We start from the raw sequence: 13,908 nt of genomic DNA on the forward strand, positions 1-13,908 counted from the left end.
CACATACGTGCACATGTATTTTTGGATTTAATGGAGTAGTGAGGGCTTTTGAAAATAATTATCAGGTGCCAGGAGAGGCGAGCGAGGGCAGGAGAACAGGTGTTAATTGCATATTTTTTTAGGGTCGAGCCACAGTGATTTTCGCCGAGCGCTGCCTGTCTTCCTTGAGTGCAACATGCCTTAATTGCTCGTGCTCGCTGGCAGGAGGAAACACTGCATATCAAAATGGCATTTGGAAACCTTTGCAATGCGGCGCTGTGACTGGGTGCGCTCCATGTTTCTGTCATATGCCGCTTTGGTGCTTGGGGAGAAGTAAATGCCAATTAATCTAGTTTTCCAATGAGAGTCTGCTTGCATTGCTGAAGCTTGTTTTCGTATCTTTGCAGGCCTGACACAGAATATTTTAGGAGAACACCGCCACTTTGGAAGGGTTACACTCTGAGGTCTGATTTTAAAATCGTACCTATCCATTCTAAGGTGAAAACACTTAAGTTAAGAGGGAAATATCTGGTTCTTTAACTGCTAAATGCTAGTCACTAACCAGCTAGTCACTTACTGTGTCTGTTTGCGGGTCATGTATTATTGAGCGGGTTAATCGGAAAAGTTGTGCTAAAAAGAGATTCCTTATGAGAGCCGTGTGACTGAACCAAAACAGAAAAGTCTTGGGCTGTAAAACCAAAACAAGGAGCTGAAAGACGCAACAACGCACTGTAAAGCTGGAGGAAGCGCAGCATCGAGTGATCATTTCACTTTCTGGGTTTGTGGCCTGCTTTCACATAGTAGGCATTTGGTAAATTGTTAATCATTAAGTCATCTGCAGTGAATGTTAAATACTCTGAGCATCTGGACTGTTGGTTCTTTTCCTGAGAAGAATCCTCTAGCTAAGTGATGCACTTCACATTTGCCACACCGGATAAAATGAGCAGTAACAGCCGCCGCTGAATACAAGTAAACGGACTGCGAAAAATGTCCTTGTGTGTTTCAGGTTTACGGTCATTTCCGCAATTATTTATAAAAGAAAAATTCACTTATTCTCTTTGAGCTGTTTGGAAACCGTGTTCCTCTACTGTGCAGATCACATTTGTACAGCGTTCCTCGTCTGTGCTGTGGAGTCATGCACATGCGCCCACAGGCTGAGCTGCTGAGTAAATAACTAAATAAAAGAGACCGTTGAGCTGCTGCTGATGTGCTTACCCACTTTATGCCCGGGATTGCATCATGAAAAAACATCAGCTGTTGCGTTTCATTCGCCCACCAGATCCCACCGGCCGCCACGAGCTGCTGATCTGTGGCGAGCGAAGAAGACTGAAAAGACAGATTGCAGTCATCACTTAGGCTACATGCGGAGCCTCGCTTCTGCAGGGAGAATTCTCTCAAAACTGGGCGCTGTGCAGACAGCGCGTTTAAACTCCTATTTGGCCCTGAACGCGAGCCAAGCCATAAATAACAAGTGCAAAATGTCCAAAATGAAAAAAAGCTGATTGGGGGGGGGGGGGTCTCTGTTGACATTCAGGAAACTGTAGAGATGCCAGGTTACAGTGAGCAGTTTATGAAATGAATCCCGCTGTAAATTCCATACAAGTTTGAACTGGATATTGGCAGATGCTGGAATAATGATATACCCTCTCTTCATACGCAGTATGGTATTAAGGTGCATACAAAGTACCCAGCATACTATCAATATTAAGGCAACCGTTCAAGTCCACTTGAAGATAATTGACTGGTGCTGCAGAACCCTCCAAACAATAATGCTTTATTGAAAAATACAAGAGCGCAAACAGCTTGTGTACTTGTTATGCCTGGAATATCTGCATGGAAATAAATGAAATGTTGTCTGAGAAAAACACTATCCTGAGAACGTGAGCTTGTCAGCTGACCAGAGCCTCTGCTGTCCTCTCTCCCTTCATGCCCGGGCAGAATGGACATTTTCAGGTCTGGTCAAAAATAGCATCGGGGCCCGTTACACTCCAGCCACCGGAGAACCAGAGAGTGGGATGCAGTTTCTCAGCTCATTACAGAGCAACAGCCTGCCTTATTGGTGTCACAATGCAACGCCTGGGAGAGCTCACACCCCCGAACAGCATCCCCCCTCTTGAAGTGGGAAGAGCAGGGATGAATTTAAACTTTGTATTTATTCAGGGAAAGGGTTTATGAGGACAACAGAAGTCTTCAAGCACTCTGATTAAGGGCTTCTTGATAATAGTAGTTGAGGTCAGGGGCTGGCTTACACATTTGATTGAGTGTCCTTGCCAGATAAAGGGCAGAAATTCTTGATTGTTCGAAAAGCTCAAAAAGACCTGACAGGAGCAGAAAGTCACATACCAAGTACACACATAGAAGGAATTAATTACATAACATTCTGATTGTCACAAGGAGCCGGTTAGAGGTGGTGAGACCGAGGTCTGCATCTCATCTCCCAGTGAAACGTAACTTAAATGTGTGGATTTGTCTACAAAACAAACGCCTAGGGTCTTTTTTTAGCAGTTAAGCTAATTAGCTTAGCTAAAACAGTGTCGCTAATAGTGACGAACCCACGAGAATTATCTCTGCAATTGAACCTTTGAACCGGCCAATCACAGCGTAGCATCGGCAGGCTCCGACCGGGGTCTGCCAATCATTGAGCGAGTCGTGTTTAAAAGTTGCGAAGGAGCAAAGAGGCTCTGATGAAGCCATTGTAAACTACTGGTCCAGCACCGGAACCACAGACAGACTCAGGTACTGCAAAGCTGGTGAACATGGACCAACAACTGAGCTAAAAAAAAACATGTGACTTTGTTCGAGACGTCACAGGTTTAAACCATCAACTGCGGCTAAGCTAATGCTACAGGAATGCTACAAAAATGCCAGAATCTCTGATCAAAACATTGCACCATGGCACTAGTGGTCAAAAACACTATATAATCAAACTTATGGTTGAAATAACGGAAGGCTGATTATTTATTCGCGATTGCTTGCCCTGTTGTTGCATAACGTTCTTTTTTCTTTGAAAGTGTTGGATAGAAGTGAGCTCTCCCTTCTGCTCATCAATGTAATATTTGTGTACATGTATTTATATACATACACACACACACACACACACACACACACACACACAGTCCAAAGGAATTGAGGAAAAAGTGAGGGAAAATAGACAGTTTGCAGTGCTCTGAATAGCACCAAGGAGAGCAGCAACAACGGTAAACAGGTCTATGTTTGTACATCTCGTTGTGTACTGAACAAAGGGTGAATTACAGTAGTTAGAATGCAGTTTAACGAGTCAATCTCACATGTTGTGTGGATAGAGCATTCAGACGAGGCATGTAAGCAAAGCGTATCTACCACATCTCGACTGGTGATATTGATCCTGCATTAAAAGCCTTGCCTTTTAAAAAAGCAACAATGGGAAAGCTCAATATGCTGTCAGTTTGGCATTTAATCAATATGCGAGTATCTCTATTTTAAATCTGTCCATATTGTACAGGTGCATGCTGACACTGGTGCTAGATACGAGATTGGGAGCATTTCCATTGCCTCTCGACGGCTCTCAATATGAGCCAGCAGCTCTTGTATAACTGCAAACAGGACTAACAGTGTTTACCTGAGGGGGGACCGGAGGTTGGGTGCTACCCATCCGCGATGAATAAACATTATAATAAGCATTGTGAGCTCGTTAGCCTGCCGATGTTAGCATTTAGCTCAAAGTGCAGCCTCATAGAGCTGTCTTGTCGATGTATCGTATGAATGATAACATCAAGTAATGCGATGCATCCTTTTGATCCAATTTCGGGGCATGGGGAGCTTCCTTCTCAAGCACTAAAAGTAATCTCATCGGACTCCACCGCAGTCCAGTCCCAGCCCCCCCCCCCCCAAGACCTCAGCTGCACCTTTATACCCGTTTGAATGTTGCAAAGAGAAAAGAGGACAATGAGCTTAAGGTGACTCCAGCTTAAGGAGCCAAGGAGACACAACTCTTGCTTAGCGGGCTCGCAGCAGTGACCCGGAATTATGTCAGCCTTTGATTCACCAATAACCTCCACCTGTTTCTCTATAGTTCCCTCATGAAGAGAAGCGATCGAAGCATTCCTCAGGATGAATACATCTTCCCGTGCATCTCTAACCGTCTGCTCTGTGAGAAATATGGAAAACATAAATAAAGCAATGATGAAGTAGCGCAGTCGCCTCACAAATCATTTTGTCTGCGTACTCTATGACTCAAAAGTACACAGGAGCTATGAAATAGGCTGCGGGGTTAGCTTTATTGGGTGGGAGGCGCTGTGTGTGTGAGAGAGAGAGAGTGTGAGAGTCTGGAAGGGGAATCAATATTTCATCTCATCAGGTGTTTATAGCTGAAGCGCCAGGCAGTAAATATCACTGATGGATGGTTAGCGATGGGTGAGAGAATGCACATTACACTAACAGGTCAAAGTCTTACACACACACACACACACACACACATACACACACACACACACACAAACGCAAGGAGAGAGAGAGAGAGAGGGAAAGAAAAGGCCAGGACTGGCAAACCTATGCAACTCTAAATCCATCCCTTCTTGTGAGGACATTTGGTCCTCACAAAGACAGAGCCACAAGAACCCACACACACACACACACACACACACACACACACACACACACTGTAATAGCAGTGGGTAACCCTTAGTAATCCCCAGCCTCCTCTGTCTCTCCCAAGCAGCTGTGTCGCTCATCCCTCGTGCCTGCGAGTGTGCGTGCACATGTGTGTGATCCCAGAGGGATTGGACAGCAGCATAGCTGACAGTGATGATAGCCGACAGATTATTGCTCGCCGCGTGCCCCCATGCACACATATATGGGCTAATCCACTGTGTGCATTTACACCCCAGATATGGAGGGCTGCCTCAGACTACCTCGGAGAGAGGTAAAATGAATTCTCAGCGATTTGCTGGAAGATTTGTCAATTTCGGAGGGTTAAATGCTTTTAAACAGTTGATGGATAAACAACCTGTGTGTGTTTGTGTGTGTGTGTGTGTGTGTGTGTGTGTGTGTGTGTGTGTGTGTGTGTGTGTGTGTGTGTGTGTGTGTGTGGGAGTGTGTTAAAGGACGTGGGTGGAATACAAAAAAAAAAGCCAGGCGATACAGTTGTATTGACAAGTGCAGTGGGAATGTTCGGTGAGTGCTGAAGAGCCTGCTCTCATGTTAATGTGATGTATGCATGCAGCTCTACATGGACACACTTTACATACAGTACGTGCGACCAAAACCTGTTGTCGGTAGCGTTAGCATTATAGCCTGCACTGAATATTGAATAGAATTAAAATCGTAAATAAATGTTAAACTAACTACAAAAAAATTCCTGAAATGTTTTTAGTTTCAGCACGTAAAGGTGTTTCAAAGGTTATTTATTGGGCTTACAATTTGTGAAGAAGCCAAAATTAATTAGTTGATTAAACCAACATATAGAGTCTACAGACAAGCTAGTAGCTCTGTGGGGCTGGACTTAGACACAGCTTTGATTTGAGCTAAATGCTAACGTCGGCATGCTAACATGATGACAAAATAGCACACAGAAATAAGTTGAGGTCATGAACCACACTATTGAACATGTGAACATTTTGACAGGATGGAGAGAGAAGGTCAAGGGATCATCAAAGGTATTTCATATTAATCCTCTGGACACCATGAATGTGAACCTAATGGTGACCTTAAGGGCAGGAGGGAAAGTCAGGGGAGTCGGTGGGCCTTAACCTCTTGGGACCATGAATGTCACAACAAATCTACAATGACTGTGAAGTATTTCAGTCTGAACTTCAGTGGAGCACTGACAGACCAACGGACAATGCCATCCCTAGAGCTGCACCGCTAGCGTGGCTACATAGAAGAAACTGTCAATAAAACACAATAACATGACAACTAATAACATCCACAGTAGGTACTGTAAGGCAATCGCTGAACATGTTATCCAAGCTTTGGCTTAGCAAACAGACCATTAGCTAAGCCTTCTGCCCCTGCTGTGGAAGCCAGTGGGCCAGCCTGCACTGAAAGCCTGTTGAATACACACATCCACCAAACCAGCAAATCTCTATAAGCGGTCAGGAAATAGACCGTGACTTGGGAGCCCGGGGGTTAAAAAAAAAAAAAGTGGGCCGGTGATAGGACAATTGCTGGTCTGAAGGATACTAGAAGATGGAGACCGTATGAGAGCAATCAAATAGAATTCAATACTAAAAGCAAGACGGGAGCAAAACTAATATGTATTAATAAACAGTAAAGTGATCAAAAGTTTTGTAAACAAGTTGCTAAAGTGCACACCATTACCAACCAAGTGGTAATGGTGTGCACCTCCCAGCTGTGAGTGTGTGACTGCGTGAAAATCTCGACCCCGAAGCCGTTACAAAAGCTTGTGAACAAGAACGTGTTAATGAGGGTGAAATAAAAGTTAAAGGTGAGAATGCCTCAGCTCTTTCACTCTTTGGCACGCCGTGTTCGGTCGGGAAGAAGCTCGAGGGATTTTCCTTAAGGTAAATGTCTTCAAGAAAGAATTTTACATGGCCACGAATTAAAGAAAGGTAACCACCTAGGAGCCTGAACGCAACAGACATCCACTAGCGCCGACACTGTATCTGAGAGTGGTGAAGCCTTTCGTAGAAACCCGAGTCATAATCTGTATCAGAGATTAAAACTGTGCTATGGGCCTTAATCCTTCCCCGGAGCGCATACACACACTGATGAAGCCCGGCAGCATAAATCCCACTTAGGCAGCTCTAAAGCATGCTTTAATTGAAAGCATTCCGGATATTTAAAAGGTGGCTGCCGCAATGCAGCCTCCATCACTTGGTAACGCATGCCGGTGTGCTTGCGACGGACATTTATCTGGGATCAGGATGAGACAGAGTCCGGGATTCCATACCGGGAAACAACAGCTACCGGGCCGTGGCAACAACATGACACGCATGCAGAGAACGTGCACAACACAGAGCTGAGTTGTGCACGTTTGTCTCTTCCATTCCCAGTGCTTAAGCTGCAACACGCATTCTCGTCAAATTTCACCCTTCTTTCTGTCCTTTGTGCTGTATCAGCCCCCTGTTGTCTTTTTTGACCCACTGTGACCTCTGTAAACGCTTTCTTTCTCGCCCGAGGTCACCCCCACCCTGCCGCTGCCACCAAAATGTATCACTAAGTGTGTAGCTTCACAAGATTGAGCTCCCCCATCATCACCTGACGCCACAGATTAGACCATAGTGAAATTGAGTGCCAGGGTTAAATCGAGTTGCGGCTTGTTTGTAGCCCGGGGGGCCGCGGAGACGGAGCGAGTAACACCCGCTGTATCTTTAAATAAATCAGGGCCGAGAGCAGGGTGGGATTTAATACGGCTAAGGGAAGAAAACAGGTACGCGACCTGAAACGGCAGGATTCAACCCGGCCGTAAACTCTGAATAACGGCGTATCAACAAAAGCTAGGTGTGTCGTATTACAGCAGCATCGCTTCGTCCGAATCATCGGTTTACCCAACTAGACGACGAAACTTTAAATGATGCCCATGCAGAACGCTGCAGGAAGGCTTTAGATATCTACACTGGGAGCCCACTTTATAATTGATTTCAAGGTTTCCCTGATTATTTGTAAGACCAGCTTGCCTGCAGAACTCTGGTCTTTAATCTCTTCTTTTAACTTTCATATTACTTTAAAACCCTTTTTCATATTGATATTCACCTTCGATATTATTGAATTTGTGCTTATTTTATTCTACCGGGCTGGTCTGATTCACCATCATATAAATTCTTTATCCATCTCAATTGTTAAAACATTATTGATATATATTATTATTGCGGAGGCAGAGCAGGGATTTCTGTGATATAGCGGGCAATAGCTCGTGGTTGTTGCCCGCTGTGACAGCATGCCACAGCACAGTGGAGGTCAGGCATAATTTAAATGAAGGGAGTCCAGGCCTGGCAGCCTGTTGATACCTCAAGATGATAATGCACAGACATAATTGCCTTCCGTGATGGAATCAGCAGAGGGACCGTCAGCCCCAGGCTATCTGACGGACGGTCTGTCCCTCCAACGCGCAGAGAACCTCAGGGGCTGGGATTTTATTCATTCATTTTTGTAAACACACAGCATCCAGCTAGCTGGTATGTCCTTCCATTTCCTCGACGGCCGTTCATACGATCGTCTTCAGACTTGGCAGGTTGATTTGCTGAGGACACCAAGGAAGCACGAGTGTGGAAGGTTTCTTTTTGGATGAGCGGTTCTCGAGAAAGCTGCAGGCAGGGATCGGCCCGTTCCAAGTCGCACCAGTTCAGAACAAACACACGAGGAAGTAATGCACGGCATTGCTCCATTTGCAGGACTATCGGAGCCTCGAAAGCAGTGATTCTCCACCAGCATGTACTCGCGCCCCAGGGGATATCTTGACTGTACAGTCGTAACAGTGCAGCACAATTGATCGGGCTCATCTATGTTGGGCCTGTATAAAAGCCGAGGAGGGCTAAAGCCACAAATGCACCCAGTTAAACAATCTGCAGTGTTATTTGCCGCTTTCAATTTCGATTTCTTGCAAAAAATAAAGTAGCGGTGTGTTTACTGGAGCTGAGTGGGAACACAGTTTGACAGCACTACACTGCTGGGATGTTAAAAACATTCAAATGAAGCTTCTATTTCTCACTATGCTTTCCTCTGGAACCACGGTGTGCTCAAACTCCTTTCATTTTGTGAAAACAGACGCCCGAACAATTACACAGGAGGGAGTTATCAACATTTTGTGCTCTAATTAACTATGGTTTTGGGCCGTTCTGCTAACAGTTTGCTACTACCGCTGCTATTAAAAATGAGGAAACAGGTCTATTTATTAAATTGCTTTATTTACTGTAAAATCAAGGATACAACGATGAGCCATGAAGAAGGAAAACTACTTGTCCAGGTCGCGTAGAATATAACTCGACAGCAGGGAGAGCTTTGGTGATTTTGTGTCTTTGTCTGATAAAAATCAAAAGTGAGAGCCTGTTCTCACGTTGAACGTAGCGACAAAAGGCTCCGGGGTTCAACAAACCCACTGTGATCTGCGATCAGGGCAGAGCGCCCAGTCAGGAGCCGCAAATCTGTCAGTGGTTAATATGGAGCTCTGTTGCTCGAAAAAAAAAAAGTGTCAGATGGAGAAGGGAGGAACGGAGCCAGACATAAAAACAGATAGCAAACAGTCGCTTCAGTGCCAGGCACGCAACCGAGAGGAGCCCGAGCTGCCAACGGTTTATTTCCCCACATAATTCTAAAGTTCAGCGATCGCAATGAAAATCGTCACTTGAGAGGATTCCTCAAATCCCTTGGTGGTCTATCTTAGGCAGTAATAATTAATTCACAGAGTAATTATGTGATATGTGTTGTTCTCGTGAGGACCTGACCTCCACAAACAAATGAGAATGAAGGGTTTTGTGTTGCAGTACTGCAGACTCTCAATGGGAACACTGTTGGACACTGTTGCTCAGTAATTGGATAGACAGCTTGGAGTGAGCAAAGCTTCCTTCCCTGTTTGGTTTCCCTATGGTTACTAAGCTTATTAGCGGTAAACAAGTCGCAAGTAACCAGCCTTCTGATTGCGTTATGTTATTCCGTGTCTCAGGTAACACGGCTCTTTCCTGCAGCACTCGTGCGTCGGTAACTGTTGTTACCCTCGAGGCTCTCCACTGGAGCGATTCAAGTCCTTAAGTGTCGGTGTGTCTCTTGGGTATTATAGCAAACATGCGAGTATTCAAGTCATATGGCTGCACAGCGTATGGAGTCAACAGAGGGTTGGCTTTAATTGAAGGAACGGCACCAATGTTGAGACCGCTTAGGGTTTCTAATTATCTCGCACTACAATGGCATTAAAAGCAGCTCTTTCACACCAACTGTGAAGATATAAGAGCAGCGCTTCTTTCTCCTACCCTCCCGGCCTTTTGACAGGATTAACCCCCCGGCAGTGGCGCAGGATTTGTGCCAAGAATTGCAGGTTCACGTCTCGTTAATGAGCCTAATTAAAAAAAAAATAATGGGCCGTCAAGGATTATAGAAACATGACAACGATACTGTGCCATCGGAGAAAACCGTAATTAACGTACTCGCACTCTTAAAAGAATGATCGTCTCCATGGGGAGGCTCCGCCTTCCTTCTTCCTCGAAACTTCATTCAAGTTTTAAAATGTTCAGCTCACTTACATGCCACCTGACAGTTCAACTGCTCACAGTGCGCACACTTTCACTGTCAGCTTAGCACTTATACAACTTAAATGTCAACTGACGTTTCACTTGCATTCGTGTCTTACTCTACTGGCATTTCAACTGCACTCATTACTTACTAATAAACTGACATTCAACCGCTTTCATCCCTTAAAGGCCCGAACGCGCTGAAAGCGACGATTGACCCGCCTCATCGGACGCACGTCAATTGGTGCTCTAATTACACTTCAACTGCTTTCATCTCATACTCAACTGACGTTTCAACTGCTTTCATCTCTTACTCTTCAGCTAACATTACAAATGTTTGAATCACTTTGAATGACAATTCATCCGTTTGTTTACTTACATTTCGACTGCATTCATCTCTTTTCACTCAAATGGACACTTACACTTCATTTAGTGCTGAAGCTAAAACTAGTTCAACTTCATACAGTATTTGTATTTTAACTGCCACTCAAACTACAACTGATTCAGTATTTTTTATGTAAAATAAATAAAATGTTAAGCTGCAAATTTTCAACAGATGTTCTACAGTTTAACGGTTCTATCTGATGATTTTTATAAATTTCTATCAAGATTGTTATTCTTCATGGTCAGTACTGTTACTACGTTTCCTTATCTGTGCGGTCACTACACGGTGGGGATCAATTATTAGTTAATACACAGGTTCAGGCATCAGGCAACTGGATCTCATTTAGAAATAAACACCCTGCAGGCTTTTATATTGACGTCTTTGACAAGGAAAGATGCTCCACAGAGTTTCTGCTTTGTTTCCAAATTTCGTCTGTATTCCTCTCACTGCTTCCCCGTCACCCTCCTCACTGTCTCAATGAAACGCTTAAAGGATAGCACAAGGCCTTCCATGAATCACAATAACTCAATTTATCAAGTATAGGAATAGACACATACGATGCGAGGAGAACAGGAGATTCTTTAATGAGGCGGCGGGAACTACTGCACATGCCCGCAAGCTGCAGTGATTTGGGTCCTGACCCCCGACATCTTGTAAAGCTCTACCTTAAATAGAAAAATACGTTCACAGAAAAACAGCCAGAAATAGCTCCAATTTCCTTCTCTGGGAGATATTTCTTGACACACAGACGCACAACTGAGATCAAGACACACAGACGGCTTAATGAACTTTCTCTTATCTCTGACTGAGACGGACAGAAATGTGAATGTTTAGATCTAACAAATGAGCTGAGAGAATCATTTTGAAACCCTGAAATCCAGTGAATTATAAGTTGCTGGATCTGCAGCCATCCTCGACTCAGTCACTGTTTTTTTTTTATCCAAGGTAATTCCTGCCAGCTCTCTTTGACTAAAAAAAAAAAGTATTTTTTGTCGTTTGTTTTCCCCTGGTCACAAACAAACATTTGTATTTGCGTCCGCAGAAACGTCAGGGGGATTTATGTGGTCCCCGCTTTGTGTCGGTGGCCTATTTAATGCTACAGCGCACACTCCTCACACTCCTGAAACAAAAGCATTGCTCTTTACGTCGTCAGTCATGTTCCCTGCCAATCAAAGTGACAAGTATTCAGAATTCACGATTCTTGGATGGTGCTTTTTTTTTTTTTTGGAAATGCATTTCCAGGTATTAATATGAATGATGTTTCCGATACGTCGTACCCCGAGTTAGACCCACGAAAGAACGACGACAGGAAAAAGTGAAGAAATGGGACTCAGGCCTCACCTGTGTGGTGAAAGTAGTTCTAGGGTACTGCAGTGGACAGTTTATCAAGCAACTACTACTGCAAATGTCCACAGTATTCAAAGAATCAACGTAGTCCTTTTAGCACTCAACATGTACACACAGCATGAGTACATATTACTGATGCCCTTCAGAAACAACAGTGAGTTCTAGATGAAGGACATCGTGGACAGGCAAACAATCCCTTAGCCTTGTTACAAAATTGTACTTAAGAGTACCCAGACTCTGTTTAGCCTTTTTTCTCAGAATCCAGAGTATTAGTCCGTCTGTAGTTGGGCATCGTGACATCTGCCGGTTGGGTTTTTCCTATTTGGATCCTTCTGTTATTCAGTCATCTCCACTTTCACATGTGGTGTTAAGCCTAAGAAACACCCGGCAAGTAATCTCTGCGATTCTGAGTTTTCGGGTTCTTTGGGGTAAATCCCCAAAGAAGGTAAAGGGGCTTCAGACTGAAGGTAAAGTCATACGCGAGTGCAACGCGAGTGCAACGCCGTTTGAGTGATTTGATTGAGCCAGAACCCGCAGGTCGTGGTTCAGCCGAGACGATCCCCCTCTGGCTCAGCTCTGTCCGGCGCTACAGAGGTGAGGCTAATCGGGGGCTACGTTTAAACCAGTCTTTTCGGGAAATTGAAATACAGACAGCACTTACATTTAAAAAAATACCACAGGTTAACACTAAAGTGTCACGGATGACAGTAATTAAGTGCAATTTAAAGAATGCACACTTCCTATGAGGCGCATAAAGGTTTAGTATGAGAAAAAAAGACAAGAAAAGGTAATTATGTCTGGACAAGACGTCATTTAACAGATAATTAACTTGAAGTGCGTCAAACGAAGAAAGACTACCTCCGTACAGCTCACTTAAAGGTGACTCATCGTCACCTTTAAGTTTATGAAGAAATGTTGCAGCCTGAGATGAGGACTCTGGCTTTTAAAAAGAAGAACACTTTTTAGATTTAGTCACCACACTGACTAAATCTTCACTTTTTTTAAAATCACAAAGCACTCTGGGTGCAAATTATGATGTTGCGAGTCGGGCATCTTTTTTTATCCAAGACCGCAAAATCGCTCACTCACTTTGAGCACCGTAAGGTAGATTTAACAGGGTTGATGAAAGAAGAAATCAATCGTTCAATCGTAAAGCAATCACGCATGTGCGTCTGCTTTTACAGTATCTTTCTACCAGACATGAACCCAACCCAAAATTTTTTTTATAATACCTCCACAGCATGCAAGGACAACAATGTTATATCTACAAATAAGCTGTCATCATTTAACTTTCTTGTACATTCTGTTTAAAAAACTACTGGATTCAAAGCTGAGACGGTAGTGCTACTGCACTGCTAAGCTAGTTAGCATTAGCAGCGGTATAGCAGATTGAGATACTGTCTTTAGTTATGTGCAACTTCAAAATTTAATTACAAAGATAGTTGCTTTTTTTATTAAATGCATTTCAAATAGAGGCAACTGCGAGAGAAAAATAAGTAGTTGTTTTAGCTAAAGCTAGCTGTGGCTAATAGTAGCTATTGTAGTTACTGCAGCGTTTACATACTTGGTACTCTATGGTATATTTGTTTATGGTGGATAGGCCTACATGTATAAATACTGAAGAGTCGGCCTGAGAGGGACGGGGACCGTGTCGTTCCGGCTCGGTTGTTCCTCCCACTTAAATGCACCCGGTTCTGACAGAAGCAGAAGCGCGCCATTCGCATCAATTAGACGGTGTCTTTTAGTGATCTGCGCTCTGCCAAAAGGTTCGGGCACCTTGCCACCGCCACAGCCATTACGCCTCTCTATCATCAAGGACAGGACGCAGAGCGGACTCCGCATGACCCTCTGCTGAGAGTCGGTGAAGACGTCAGGGCTTTGATTCAGAGCAAAGATGTTCACGGCGGTTAAACTGCTGACATGGCAACAAGGCCGAAATTTGATGTTCTTCATCACTGGGTCCCTACAGACAAACACGTGTCCTGACACGTTTCAATAAACACTCAATCCTTCCTTCTTTTCTCTCTTTGGCTGAAA

This window comes from Cebidichthys violaceus, unplaced genomic scaffold (assembly GCF_023349555.1).
Source record: "Cebidichthys violaceus isolate CVI_PGR_0920_01 unplaced genomic scaffold, fCebVio1.0.p SCAF_24, whole genome shotgun sequence".
Classification (NCBI taxonomy): domain Eukaryota; kingdom Metazoa; phylum Chordata; class Actinopteri; order Perciformes; family Stichaeidae; genus Cebidichthys; species Cebidichthys violaceus.